The sequence below is a fragment of the Lygodium microphyllum genome, chromosome 12 (assembly GCF_053477565.2).
Source record: "Lygodium microphyllum isolate KBCC chromosome 12, Lygodium_microphyllum_v1.1.10, whole genome shotgun sequence".
NCBI lineage: Eukaryota > Viridiplantae > Streptophyta > Polypodiopsida > Schizaeales > Lygodiaceae > Lygodium > Lygodium microphyllum.
This window is the reverse complement of record NC_141146.1, coordinates 81,622,660-81,632,588: the sequence shown is the minus strand read 5'-3', so window position 1 is coordinate 81,632,588 and position 9,929 is coordinate 81,622,660.

Sequence of the window (9,929 nt, the reverse complement as noted above, 5' to 3'; positions counted from 1 at the left end):
TATTTCTATAGAAAATATTACGACGCCATATGAAGTCTCGAACAAATGACAATGCCGGCATTGTGGTCACATACGGTGTGGTTTTTTTAATGGTACTCTCCATTGACATAAATGAGACAAAAGCAAAAGAATCGCTTATCTACATGTGAACCTTCTCTTGGGAGGAGGTCAAAAGGATAATTGATGGATATATGCCATTTTTTTTAAAATGTTAACCTTCCTTCTCCCAGCGGAAGGCTATGCTGGAGGAGAGGGAGTAAGCATGAATGTCTAAGCACAGTGCTCGAGGTCGTGGGGGGGGATATAGCCATGCACCAAGCCACATGGGGGAAGGGAGGTCCCTCTCCCTACCCTATAAAAATGCCCTGTGGGGGGGAGAAGTAAGGAGGAAGGAGCGTAGCGTTGCCGACTGAGTGAGAGAGAGAAGGCTTGAAAGAAAGAAAGGAAGGGAGCTGAGGGTTGAACATTGATGAAAGAGGGGGGGAATCGGATGCCACCAGTCCGTGGAGGAGAATAGAGTCATGAATCCGAAGGAAGACATCGCCAGATCCGCCGTACAGAGAGTCTTGAAGCTGCCGGTAGAAGGAAGATGTCACCGATTCAGTCACCTTCTTCTTGTCCACATGGCTTCTCCACACCTACAGAAGCTTCTTGAAAAGCTTCTATGTGGGCTTTCATAAGCCCCCTTCACAAGCGATCTTTACACCCTCTTTCCCCCCTTTTTCATTCCACCAAGTCCATTTAAAACCCCCCTTCTCGTGGGGTTCCATACAAATCCCTTTTTGGCCACTTTTAACCCCAGGTTTCTTAAAACCCCTTTCCTATTGCCTCTCAAGCGTGTTTTGATAACCCCCCTAAGATTTAAGCACCCCCTTCCCGTGGGGTTTCCGGCCAAGTCAATATAAACCCCCTTCCGTGGATTTTCCTCCCCTTACATCCCCCATAAGCTCACATTAGGCCAAGTTTTTCCCGTGTCCCCTTTTCCATTGCCCCTACAAATCGGGTTTTTTACAAACTGGGGACTTAAGCACCCTTTCCCCTTGCGTACTCGAAAATTGAGTACTTCTCCTTGCATTCCACAAAGCCATTTTTAACATTTCCGTGGATTTTCCCCCCACTCAAGTTCTTTAAAGGCTCCCATGGCATTCCCACTCAAACCATATTAGCAAGTTTTACACCCTCTTTCATTTGTCCTCCTTAAGTTCACTCTAACCGCCGAATTTAAGAACCATCTTTCCTATTTCAACTCTCACAAGCCTTTTAAAAACCATTCCCTACTTCGAGGAGGAAGCCTATAAAGCTTTCCAAATCCCAATTCCGTGAGATGGTGCATCGGTCAAGGAGGCCGAACTTCAAAAGGATTTGCGCCAAGATCATAAGTCTGCGGCCAAGGCAAGAAGGTCGAAGTCTCGATGGCCCCTAAAAAGGCCCAAGGCGCAACCGTGGGAGGATCATCTCCTAACATCCATGTGGACATTTCACCACAAGTCCAAGTTTTCTTCCTAATTTTTAATTTATGTCATAATATTTTAATTGTGCATAGATCATTTATGGAAATAGGATGCATTTTTTCGATTGGAATACTTTGGCTAATTTAAAGGAAATAGCTCACGATTGAAGAATTCGGTCATTGGTATTTTTCAATGAGATGAACAAAGAAAGACCATAAGATCTCTATGTATTCTTAGCAAGTGGATTTTATGTATTACAAAGTAACGAATTTAGATCAACTAAAGATCATCTTTATAAAGTCAAAATTATTATGGTACACTTCGATTATGCATGGAAAGATAAAATCACATGTTGCATCATTAGACATCTCTTTATTCGCAAGGATTTATTAAAGAAGTGTAAAATTCCGCGTGGAAAAAAAATAAATCGGACTTTTGAAAATTTTTTATTTCCCCCCCCCTTATCCCTCCAGTCGACTGACGAGCTGGAGGGGGAGGGGAATAGAAGGAGACACTAGGCTCCTTGGTGGAGCCTATGGAGGGAGGGAGGACATGCGTGTCGACACACACGAAGTGAAGATCCCCCTCCCTCCACTATATAAAGCGTGAGGAGGCGGAGCCGTGATGAAGGGAGGGGCTACCATTCTGCATACCAGACTGAGGGAGGCTTCAGAGATCATCGTGGTGGGAGAATGGTGGTCACCGCCTGTCCAAACCGTCAGCCGTCGAGCTAGATTACGCCGCCAGCGCCACTTACGATCAGTTGCTGTTGACGCCGCCCTCGTAATTCATTAGGTGGTTTTTTTTTATCCACGTGGCTGCCCACAGAAGCTCTCAGAAGCTTCTTGAGAAGCTTCTAAGGGGGGGGGTCATCTAAGCCTCCCTTCCTATACCCTTCCCTTAAAATCTTATTACCCTTCCCCCTCTCGAGTTTTAAAATTCCCCCCCCTAAGCCCCCTTGTTCTCCCCCCTTCCCGGGGTTTTAAATTCCCCCCCTAAGCCCCTTGTTTCCCCCCCCCTCCCCTCCTAGGATTTTAAACCTCCCCTTAAGGCCTTGTCCCCCCCCCCCTACCGGTTTTTTTAAAAAACCCCATAAGGCCTTGTTTCCCCCCCCCCTCCCAGTATAATCCCCCCCTAAGCCTTGTTCTTTTCCCCTCCGGATTTTAATCCCCCAAAAGTCCTTATTACCCCCCCCCCTCCCCCGGGTTTAAATTTTCCCCCCTAGGCCCCTTTGTTTCCCCTTCCGGTTTTAATTTTCCCCCTAAGCCCTTGTTCTTTTTTTTTTCCCCCTCTTAGCTCTTTAGACTATTCAAGTCAAACACATAGGCCTACCTTGTCCTTAGGCTACCTTGCGGACTTCCATTATCTTGCATTAATTCCTTCACTCACTTTAAAATCTTTTTGTGCAAGTACTCTCGTAGTTGAGCTTTGTGTTCTTAGTCTTATCAAACAAGCCGATGTCCACACACTCCCATGTCCTAAAAATCCAATGGCTTCGTATGGTATCCCGTAAGGAAGAAATAGCCGTGAGATAAAAGATAGGGAGGGAAGTAGAGGGAGTGAAAAGAGGGAGTGAAGGAGGAAGAGTGGGGAAAAGGAAAAAGAAAAGGAAGGAGAAGACGGTGGAATTCCAAGAAGAAAAAGGAAAAGGCTATCTCACATTCGAACTATGATGTCACCGAAGAAAGTCCAAGGTGTAGCTGCAGGAGGGTCATCTCCCAGTATCCATGTGGATATCTCACCTCAAAGCCAGGTTTTTCTTCTTGATGTTAATTCGGTTTTAAGTCAATCATGCAAAGGAAAATTGTTAAGAAAAGATATATTTGTTCGGGTTATTTTTAACGAAGGATTTAGCTTATGAATGACAATGTATACAAATTAGCTTTCTTCAAATTGCATCAAGCATTATAAAATTATAGGCAAGATTAACCATTTACTATAGTAATATATTCCTAAAGTGTAGAAATTATATCTTGCACCATTAGTCTTATTCCTTTCGCAACGAATCATGGTAAAATGGCTAAATTCATGAAAGGTTTCTTTCGATGCTCAAATTACTAGGGAGTTATCTTTGCTAGTTGCACATCTTAGCAAGGCAACTGTTGTTATTTGGCATGAGTTTATCTTTAAAGAAAACGAGAGTTAAATGTTAGGAATTAACAAGTATAAAAATTAGATACACGAACTCATTTGAAAATGTAATGGGGAATTGCTGGATGACACTCTATTAACACTTTTCCCCTGCTATTTGAGGACTTGGGACTAATAAAGTGTGTATACACCAATTTCTTAGCTAGGCCTTTGTCCCAAGAAGTATCGTCGCTCTTTGTATCATCTTGGCATTATGCTATATGCCAAATTAAACTATATTAATTGGGAAAGTTAATTGTCACAAGGATAGTAAAACCGTGACAAGACGAGTAAGATTACTTTCTAAAAGCTAACCGAACCAATCTTTTCAAAAGCTAACCGAACCAATCTAAACATAGAAATATTCATACCCTAAACACTTGACTACTTTCCTTACTGTAAGGGCAATAATTTCATAAAGATAAGAAACTAGGAAACCCTAGGCCTGACATACGTCAGCTTAAGGAATCTAAATAGGTTATTCCATCGCAGGACTTGCGCAACATGTATGAAATCATTTTGTGATTGATTCACAAGGAAAAAAGGGAAAAAACCCTCATCAAGGACAGCAGATCCTTACGCAAGCTATCTTGCAAAAAGACGTATTTTTGGGTATCCTTCTAAATAAGGAAAGATGTAAACCAGAAACTAGCATATCTGAGGTACCTTAGGATTAACCAAGTTGGGTATACCCTACATCCGAATATAAGGGATCTTGCCAAGTTACAAGACATCTTGAGAATGACTATTGATATACTAAAAAAGGAAAGAATAGTTCCTTAGCAGTTTGCCATACAACTGGGTTGATTAATGGAAATGTTTGTGCTTGCTAGAGATTGTTAGGGCTATGTTTGAATTATGAATTACAAATTTAAAAAAAAGAGTATCTATACTTTAGGTTAAAGGCCTGAAGGGAGAGGCAGCTTCAGTTACCCCCGACTGCCTGCCTAACCCTAACCAAGAGGGTTGTTGACCGCGCCGGGAACGTGGACCGAACCCACCGCAAGAGGTATTTTCGTTAAGCTCTACTTGGAGTAGGAGGACGCTTGGGTGCCAGGGGGGCTCTGGCCGTAAATCCCTCACCTTCCGGGTCCTGCACAAGAGGCTAACGTGACTCGGGATTGGATCTCGAGGCCCGCATACTAGTTGACGGGCGAAAGCTTGGAATAGTGATCCCTGGAGATTACTGGTTAGCCTTCGGGCAGATTATGGAAAAGCCTACGTGCGGAACTCCTTGTATTTCAAGATAAAATGATGAAATGTTAAAAGAACTTGCTTGATGTTGTTTTTCTATGTATCATGATAAGATTACGTGAAGGAACCAGTGCTTAACAAGGTTAATTAAAGAAGCTGATTGTTATATGTCAAATTAATGTATTAGATAATTACATAACTAAAACAAACCGAAGAAAGTGCGGAGGATGGGCCATGGGTCCGTCCTACGGTTGGGTGGTCCCGGTTAGCTGGGAACTTTTCTCAAAAATCTCGAGGAACAGCGGAATGATCATCATCATCAAAAAGAATAATGAGAACGATGACCTAGAGTTACGTCTTACCCGATTTACGCTGTTTTAGGGGAACGGAATGGGACTATACCTTATGGGAGAGAGATTGAGCTTTGCATCCCTCTTGTTTCCCATTCTCCTTAAACCAAGTGCAGCGTGAATCCGCTTCGGACCTGGCGTTTCTGCGTAAAGTAGTTCGCTCGGGTCTGACGCTAGTTGCTGTTAGCTAATGACCCATTAGGAAAACCCTAATTCCGGTCGATTCTAAGTGGGAACGGCCAGGATACTTCCGCTACGTGGCAGACGTGGGAAGAACTAGATCGCAAAACCCGTAACATTCCATGGGAGTGCGGGGCGGAGCTTTCTAGACATCCTTTCCAATGGACTGCTAAGACGTGTCCTGGATAATACTATGGGACACATTACAAGAAGATTGCTAACAACCCTAGGAATTTGTAAGGCATGGAAATGATTCTAGGGTTGCATGAAGTAGTTTAAACTCTAGGCAATTCACATAAATTTCAATCAATTACATAGGTAATTACAAAAGGTAGTGTGATGCTCATTCAGCATACAAATATTTCATTCAGAAATGAAATTAGGAAAAGGCTGTATGGTTTGTTTTAAACATAAAACCCTAAATCTTACTAGCATGAATCTTGAATGCATGTTCTAGAAGAATCAATAGAAGTTATGCCGTAACTTAGCATATGCTTTGATTTTAACCAGAAAAGTAGGGTTTGTAAGTCTAATCATACGTAGGCAATGAATCATGTGATTACGAGAAACATCTTCAAAAATAGACAAGTAAATTTGTTTACCCTAAACACCTTTAAAAAAACCGCGAAGGGATCACTTAAGAATGGTTAAGTTGATGCAACATATCCGAAGTGCTAACTAGGGTTTACCACGTTGAGGACGTGACCTAGATGCACTTATTGCCAAGATGAAACTCTGATACCCTAAAGATCTATCCACATTCACGGAATGTAGAGACAATAGGACAATACTTGTTGTGAGAAACAATCTAGGGTTTCTACCCTAGGGATCACTCGCTAAAAAGATGAAACTTGATTTGAATTTGGAACCCTAGGACCGACAATATCGGCCTAGTGTAATCAGGAACGGATTGTTATGAAGACACCCTAACCCTGTTTCCTATCTAATCATGATTCCGTGATTAGAAGACACCGTTTGATGGGTAAAATAGTCCTATGGATTAGATGTGGCACTTGTGCAACAAGTTGCAGAGCCACACGATCTTCAGGAATGGCCAATTCCTCTAAATGAGATTGGTAGATTCTTGCACAAGTTTATCTTGCAAGAGGATGAGTAGTCATCCTGACATAGCACCTTTCTTGGGAAAAGTGACCAAGATAAGGGGATTAGATAATTGCTTGGAAGCAAAAGACCAATCAATAAATTGGAATAACATATTTACTGCTAATTGAACTTAAGGTATTGGTTAAGTTGGGTTAATAGGGTACGTCCCTAACCCAAGGATATAAGGGTTAACAAACAAACTTGGTAATCTTGCCAAGTCGTAATTGATCCCAAATTGAATGCTGGACACATTCGGAGAAAGGATTCACTCCTTAGCAGTTGGCCAAAATAATGAGCACTCGAAATGATTGTGCTTGTAACAGCTTAGAGAGCACTGTTTACTTTGTTTGCTCAAAGAATTAAAGGATGAAAATATATCTAATGCTTCAGGTTGAAGGCCTAAAGGGAGAGGCAGCCTCAATTACCACCAACTGTCTGCCTGACCCTAACCAAGGGGGTTGTTAACTGCGCCGGGTAGGTGGACAGAATCCACCGCAAGAGTTCTCTTTCTTGAGCACTACTTGGAGCAAGAGGATGCTTGGGAGTGAGGGGGGCTTTGGCTGTAAATCCCTTGCCTTCCGGGCCCTACACAAGAGACCAACGTGACTCGGGATTGGATCTCGAGGCCCGCATACTACTCTATGGGCGGAATCTTAGATTAGTAATCCTTGTGGACTGCTGGGTAGCCCTCGAGCGGATTATGGATAAGCCTATGGGCTGGAATTTTTAAATATATTCCGAAAGATAAATATGATAACCGGCTCACAAGGAACTTTTTTGATATTGTTTTTCTAGGTCAAGGTGCTAATATTACGTGAAGGAACCAGTGCCTAACGGACTAATTCATGAAGCTGATTGATGCATATCCAACTAAATGTGGTAAGTAATTAAACAACTAAAACAACCTGAGGAAAGTGCGGTGGATGTGGCCATGGGTCCACCCATCCTACGGATGGGTGGTCCCCGTTGGCTGGGAACTTTTCTCAATCATGAAGGATAGTGTTAACCCCAACACGAAGAGAGCGAAAGAAAGTGGAAAAGACGCAGGGCAAAGGCAGAAAAAAGGTAACCCGACGGAAGGAAAAAAAAGGAGAAAAGGCCAAAAGCACAAGGACAACCGTTAAAGGCCAAGGCAACCACGAAAAGGGAAAGGTGCATAAAAAGTGCACCCTAAAATCTTGTAAAAGAGTGTCAGGCTCTCACCCGTGCGATTTGTAAATATAGAAGGGTAGTGAAAAGAAAACAAGGAAGATAAAAGGACAATGGAAAACAGGGCCTAGGCTATGACCGGCCATGTAAAAAAGGGAAAAAGGGGATGACCGCCCAAAAGGGAAGTAGGGTTTTGTATATAAAGTTGAAAAGTGAATGAAGAGCTCATTCTTTGGTGTGGCAAAACTAGTCTTCTTCTTCCTATCTTCTTCTCTCCTTCTTGCTTGTGTGTGCTCTTGAGAGAGGGAGTGTGAGAGTGTGAGGGAGTGAGTGTGTGAGAGAGTGAGGAATCAAGAGGGTGAAGCTCTTCACCATCTCCTCTCCCCTTCTCCTCTTCTCTTCTCTTGCGTGCGCGGCTATGGAGGATGGAGCTTGGAGATGGAGGAGGCTTGAGGATGCTTGAGCTAGCATCGAGAATCGTGGAGCTACCGGAGTGTGAGAGAGAGGAGGGTACTCGATCGAGCATCAAGGTAAGTTCACTGCATTTGTAGGATCGACGGCGCGTCGGCTAGGTGAGAGATGGCCATGAGAGCTCGCTTGGAACGCTTGAAACAATAAGCGGTCCGTGGGTCTTGGTGGTTGAGCGAAAGCTCCCATATTTTGGTTACGTTGCCGGGACCACGGATTCAAGCTCGAGTACTCGCGCGTCTCATATCGAGCATCGAAGTAGGGCATTCACCCTGAACCGGAGCTTGAGATAGGTAGGAAGTCGGGTGTTTTTGATCTTCAGAACAGGTAAGTATTTTGGAACAATCTGGTTATTAATGATTGGAAAACATAGAGAAATTAGTTCAGTGTTTTGCTTTCGATTCAGGATGTGTTTAGGATAGATTAGCAGTAGGAAATCACCCATGAAGAGGCAGAGGGCTGCTGCTATGAAACAGGGGGAAAACCACAGGAAACAAAAGGAAAAAATGGAGTAGATGCAAGGTAACGGCATAGGAAACGCCAGGGAAGGAACCTGTAGTGTGTAGGGCAGAACTAGCAGGGTATAAACTCTGGAAGGGAAATAGGACCCCATTTCCAACTAACGGAGAGCGAGAGCGATAGAGAGTGAGAGAGTAAGCAAGCTGGGCAGCCGTCCGATCGACCAGAGCTAGGAGGACATCGCATTCGGCTACTTCAGGTAACCGATCTCCTCCGCCCCACTTCAACTCCATAGTGGGTTAATCTCACGACCAATAGGATAATACACCTAGTGAAAATCCAGCAAAGCTGTGTGCGCAACTCATCGGACCGGCGGAATCGGATGCCCGACCTAGTGTCTGATTCCCAGAATTGGACACTCGGATAGCCGTCTGATCGGAACGACCTGTCCAATCACTAGACTTGGACCAACTAGTCCGATCGGACATGCCACGTGGCACTCGAACCCACCGTCCAATTTTTAGAATCGGACACTCGGACCAAATTGTCCGACTCGACCATGTCCGGTCCGATTCCTAGAATGGGACCCATCCATAATCAGACCAGTAAGAATCGGATCACCCGGTCCGATCGGACCTCCTAGAATCGGACCGCCTGACCGCATAGAATCGGACCGATTCCTCGCACACTCGCCCATCTGACTCTTGAGAATCGGACATGCGGACCTTAAGACCCCCACTTCGCCTTGACATACCTGGTCCGATCCCCACAATCGGACCACTGGTAAATCGGACGTCCGATTCCCAGAGGCAAACCAAAACAAAACCTGACCCATCCAGGGACACACTGGGGCACTCCCCCACAGCGACCCACCCCCACATGAGCAGTAGGAAGCAGCATAGGACCCTGGGACCTGTAGGGCAGCCAGGACTAGAGTAGCAAGGCCTGGCAGGCCCAAAACGAGCAAGAGTGAGTAAGACGCCGGGGAATCACTCACAGCACTCTGATTGAATTTCCACACTTGAAGAACACTTAGGAAAGTCGAAAGCTTGATTGAGCACGAGTGCACGAGGAACAACACACTTACGAGTGACCCTAAGTTGAGAACTGCATTCAAAAATTAAAAAGAACTCACTCAGATAAATTGCCCAAAAAACCCACCACTAGGAGAAGATCCAAGGATAAGCAAACACGCAGAGCGCAAGGTAGGATCAAGGAAGGAGCGACAATGACAAGGATCTGACTTACAACCAGGCGCAAGAATCCCACCATGACAGAGGGAGGCTCAGATCATCGGTTTGCAGGGGAGCTAGATGTTAGCGCATTTTCGGAAGCCATACAGCAAATGGTGAGCAGTTACGATGCGCATGCCAGGTACGAACACTGTGGCAGGACAGCAGAGGCAATCATTGCAGACCTAGAGGAGGAGAGGAGGCTAGCCCGC